The 5,486-nt window shown below is 45.0% G+C and overlaps 1 long non-coding RNA gene across 1 annotated transcript; it reads right to left on the reverse strand.

The window, feature by feature from the left end:
- Positions 1–984: 984 nt before the first annotated feature.
- LOC122200689 lies at positions 985–5,230 on the reverse strand. The gene is made up of 2 exons (XR_006193897.1): positions 5,128–5,230; positions 985–1,080 (listed from the first exon to the last, which is right to left on the reverse strand). It is a non-coding gene; the product is annotated as an uncharacterized LOC122200689 (long non-coding RNA).
- Positions 5,231–5,486: the final 256 nt, after the last annotated feature.

Consider the following 5,486-nt stretch of genomic DNA (forward strand, 5'->3'; position numbering starts at 1 on the left):
ACATGTATTAGAAACTCCTTCATAGACTGAGATTGGCTTTAAATCAGATGATGTACATAAAACATGTAGTATGCTTCCTGCTGCTTAAGTAAGTGCACTATAAATGACTGCTTTTATTATTACTGTGCTTTCATTAGCTTCTGTGAACTCTTCTGAGCTTTCAGATAAAATGATTACTGTGAGCTCTGGAGGAGGGGCCAATGCTGCTTGGCCTCAAATTCACACTTAGATGGTCATGGAGAGTTGGGTTCTTCAAGCTGAGCTTTTGTAAGCTCTGGAAAGGAGGATGTGAGAGCAGCCTCCACCCTCGGTTCCCTGAGAGCAATGGTGATCCTGAGTTTGATGCTTGCATGCCAGCTGGAAGGATGTGTAATTCTGGCAGTGATTCATGTTCACATGTTCAGATAGAGGGATGAAAAAGTCACTGTGTTTGAAACATGAAAACCACTTTTTTTTTCCTTGGAAGGGACCTGATGATGAAATCTGACCTGCAAGTTCCAGAAGCAGCAGAGATAGATCAAGAGATTCTAGAATGTCAGGGAGGAAAAGATGTATTTTCCTGGCAGGAATTGCTTTTGGAGTTTAGAGTGTAACTTTCTCTGTGACCATTGATCATGTGCTCTAATGACTGTAATGAAACAGGGCGATCTTGCTCCCTTCTCCTATCTCTGCTCTCCTCTTGGCCAGTTAAGTTTGGCAAAGACAGTATGGAGTGGGGAAGTGGTGACATCACTGTTTTCTGTCTCTAGGTCTATCTCGAAGACCTGCTCCTATTTTGCACAATTAGGTCTCACTTTGTTGGGGAAATTGTCCAAGGTGCCATTCTATTCCGAGTACTGCACTTTTATTTTTATGAAGGAAATCGAAAGGAGTCTAGCAGGTCTGAAGTTGTAGGTGAGTTGGCAAGGAATACCAACATCTTTATTTCTAAAATGCACCAGAGGAAAATAAAATCACCCAGGAATCATACCCACACACCAAAAATCAATCTTACATTCGGAGTGGCATTTACTGGAAGAAGCAGTAAAATAGAAGGCTGAGCTCCAGGTACGCCTTTAACAACTGGCTGCCTTGGTTTTCCTGTTAGTAAAAACAGAGACGATACCAATCCCACTTAAACCATTGTCAGTTAACTAAGCTTGTAATAGCAATAATTGATAATACTGTAGAGTATGTACCAAGGCTGTCTTCACAGGAGCCCTTGGAGGTAGGTTTTACTGCTTCCATTTTACAGGTAGAGGAAACTGAGGCAAAAGAAAATGCAATAATTTGCCCTAGTTTGTGCAGCCAAGCAGTGCAGGATGAGGACTTGGACCCAGGTGGTCTGACCTGGATTTGTCTGGCCCTAACCATATCCTCTTCCTGCTTCCATCACAAAGACCTTCACTGGCCCCTGGCAAGTAGTGTGAGGTTGCCCTCAGTCAAGTGAAACGGAGTGGGTGCTGGAAACGTGCACTTTCTTGATAAGGGAAGCTTTACTCTGTAAGGACCTAAGTCTCATGTGAGCCATTTGATAAAATCTTTCTATAAACATCTCTCTTCTACTCTTAAACAGAGGGTACAAAAAATGTCATAACTGTTTATACCCTAATATATGCAGCCTACCTTGCATACTATGTGCCAAAGCTGTTCCAAGTACTTTGTCTGCATTATTGCACTTGAGTCTCTCATTAACCAGAGAGACAAGCCCGGATATTAACTCTTTTTATCTAATAGTAAACATGAGGCACAGAGAGGTTAAGTGCCTAGCCTTGGGTCACATACCTATGATGGAGCCTGCATTTGAACTCAGGCAGTCTGGCCTCAGAGTCTCTGCTCTTCCTGACCAAGAGTTCTGAATTGCGACCCAGTGGAACACGCAGGGTGGCATGATGGGAACGGGCATCTTTGTTGCTTCTGATCTCTAAGTCTGTGCCAAGCCCTGTGCTTGGAGCTTTAGGAGCCCCAGCCCACCCATTCTCCTCCATGGGTCTTGCAGTTACATGCAGTGGTAACCTCATTTTATAGCATAAGGAACAAAGACTTAGAGAAGTAACTTGTCCAATAGCACATAGCTAGTTAGTGGCAGAGTTGAGGTTCTAATTCATGTCCATAGTACCCAAGCTCATTCTCTTTCAATACTACAATCTGCCTTTTGAAGCTGGCTCAATAAAAAAGACCTTCAAAGGTGGCTGGTGATTAAATGAGGTTACCCTTCGAGGTATGCCCACTATAAGCACCTCTGTGGCTGTTGTCCTGCTCTGCTGTTCCTGCCTTCCCAGTTCCAGGCCCGGGGCTCTCCCTGCAGTTCCCTGGTCACATAGGATGAGCAGGGGCTGAGAGTGCTGCTTGGTGTGATATCCATTTCATCATCAGACAGCCTGCCATCTGGGATGTGGTATCACAGCAGGAAGCACAGAGATTAAATTTGGAGTTTGGTACAGGCATAGGGGTCCAGTCCAAAGGAGTCAGCCGGCTATAAGGCAAGTGGGGACCCAGAGGCAACAACAGCCATCTGAGGCAAGAGTGGGGCCGGACATTGTTAATTACACCACCTCACAAATATTCCACTGTGCTTCTTTCATGTTGGTAAAGCCCTCCTCCAATAACAAAGGCCCAAAGTACCAGAAGATCACTTTTCCAGACTCCTTTGCTGCTATAGGTAATTCTAGGACACAGTCCCAGCCACTGAGATGATAGGGGAAGTCCATTGGAAAGATTTTTCTTTTTGATAAAAAGAGTAAGATACACGAAGAAAACTTTCTCTCTCTCTATCCCTTTCTTCCTGTTCTGGATTTTATTGTGTGAGATACTGGTGCTTAGACCTTGTGAGCATAAGGCCCAAGATTGGAATAGAAGGAGAGCAGAGCACCATGCAAGAGCAAGAAAATGGTGACATAGCTGGCCACTACGACCATGCTAGAACCACCTGCCCCTGTATTTTGTGTTCTGTGAAAAAATATGATTAAGCCATTGTTAGTTTTGTATTAAAGCAATGGCACATTACTTCAGATGGTTTCACTGAATCCTCTGTATCTGTAGCTCCTGTAAATGGCACTGCTGGACCACTGACAGTAACCTCCAGCTACAGCCTGGCAGCTTACAAGGCAGACCTAGAGCAGTGCACCACAGACACCTAGCCCGGGCTCGGGTGAACAAACAGGAAACAGCACTGCCTGGGGAGAGAGGGGAAGGGAATGTCTGATCATACTCTTGGCCTCTCCCTGTTTGAAGGTACTCATGCTCCTTTGCAACTGAGTGAACTATGTTTCAGATTTTTTGGTTAAAACACACTTTTTCCATTTTTGCATCCTCAAAGGTGTGTCAGCTTTTAAGATAGTTTGTTTTTCAGTCACTTCGTTTCGTGGTAATTACTTTGTCTCAGTGTTGATGAGACGGTCTTTTTTTTTTAATTTTTAATGTTTATTTATTTTTGAGAGATAGGGTGCAAGTGGGGGAGGGGCAGAGAGAGAGAGAGAGAGGGAGACACAGAATCCAAAGCAGGCTCCAGGCTCTGAGCTGTCAGCACAGAGCCCGATGCGGGGCTCGAACTCACGAACTGTGAGATCGTGACCTGAGCCGAAGTCAGACGCTCAACTGACTGAGCCACCCATGTGCCCCTGAAGAGACAGTCTTAACCTTGGCTGACAGATATCAGATAACTGTTGCGCAACCAGCCAGTCATCACGAACTGTGAGATCTTTGTCACTTGAACATCTCCTTCCTCCTCCTGGGGTCCATGGCTGCCAGCTGACTATTCAAGAGACAGAACCAGCATTCACTAATTTGGCAGGGTGACCCATACTTATGCCACATTGGTAACATTGAAGGCTGGGACTTGGATGGAAGGGCATTTGCCAGGTGGAGACCCAGAGGCTTGACAGCCTGCATCTGACTGGTCTTTGCCCTCATGTCAGCCTTTGAGCAGGTTGGGGCACAGAGCAGGGGCTCATTACCTGTCTGGGGGACAGACAGATGGGGGGCCCTGGAGGACACTGACTGAGCGAGATGGAGGAGCCCTCCTGCCACATTCACCTCCCACCTCTCACAGCACAAGCGTAGTGCACAGGAACTCAGAAGGCAGAGGTGAAAAGATAAGAAGGTGGGATGGGGAGACGATCTAGGGAGAGTTTAGAAGTCAACAAAATTTAGGAGCTTGAAGCAAATGGCATTTGAAGTTGTGTACTTACTTGGAAAAGAAACCAGGGAGAACAAGTCAGTTAGATGACATGCAGTTGAGACTTTTTCTCACACAAGAGCACCAACTTTGTGAGAGGGTTTTTATCATGAAATGATGATGGGCAAAAGCCTTAAAGGAACCCAGAAAAACCCACTGCATAGGCAGAAAACCAATTCTGGTGAAAACAGAAGACTGGAAAATTATTATTGAAAAGGTGGTTTTTCTGTGGTTAATCATTTCACATCTGAAAGTTGGGTTTTTTTCCATTGATGTAATTAGTGATTACATTTTCTACGGGACATTTTTCATGTCAAGCATACAGTGACTCCAAAGAAGAGGAAGGGGGGAGCTTTGTGGAAACACAAAGAAGTACTCATGCTAATACAGTGAGGGGTAAAATTGGATTCAGCAGATGTTCCCTTCTTGTACTGTAAGTTACTCTTAGAGCATCAGCAAGCATGAGATAATTTTTTAAATGTAGTTGAAACCTTGTGATAACACACCGCTTGGGATGGCCAAGTGATTCGGCTGTGATGGAATTTTATTAGTTCAGTTCAATTCGCTTAACCTCTTTTTCTCCTGCCCTCCCTCTCTATGTCTTCCTCTCTCTCTCCTCTAGTGGGTGTTAGAAAAACTCAGATGAGTAAGACAAAGTCCCTATCCTTATACAGAGAGGGGAGAGTACACCATCCTAAGATGATCCAGTGTGGTAAGTGTTGTGAAAGGGGTAAGAATAGAATGATGGAGGAACACATAGGAGAGACCAACAAGATAACCATGGTCAGGACGCTGCTGATACTAATGTTAGTTTCAATGGATGAGTAAAACAAGTGGTCAAAAGTTAACAAAGAGATTCCCAAGGAGAAAGTGAAATAAAGAGAACACATTTGAAGCATTAGCTCCAACGAAGACTTTAGCAGCCACAACCAAGTAAGTAAAACTGTGAGAACTCCTCTCATAAAGCTCACCTCAGACATCATGGTCTCTCTGAAAGCCTTTGGTGAACTGTCCTCAGGGGTTTGGGCAGGTTTGAGCATCATAAGCCATTCTCTAGAGTGGGAGTGAATTGTGGAGTTCTCTGGAAGTAGAGAGATGGCACATATCTCTGTAGGTGCCTGGTCAGGACTCCCGGAGATTGGGACCATTGTTCTGTCATAAGCAGCTGGGTGTGCCCCTTTGATGGGGGGGTCCTGGCTCCATGCTCAAGTGGCTCTTTTGTATGGGATGTTTAGCCTTTCATCTCCAGGTTGTCTACCCACTCTGCTGCTGCTGTTCTCCCTTGACCCTTCTTCTCCCTGCTTCTTGCATTTGAGCATCCTCAAGGAAT

The sequence above is a fragment of the Panthera leo genome, chromosome A1 (genome assembly GCF_018350215.1).
Source record: "Panthera leo isolate Ple1 chromosome A1, P.leo_Ple1_pat1.1, whole genome shotgun sequence".
Lineage (NCBI taxonomy): Eukaryota > Metazoa > Chordata > Mammalia > Carnivora > Felidae > Panthera > Panthera leo.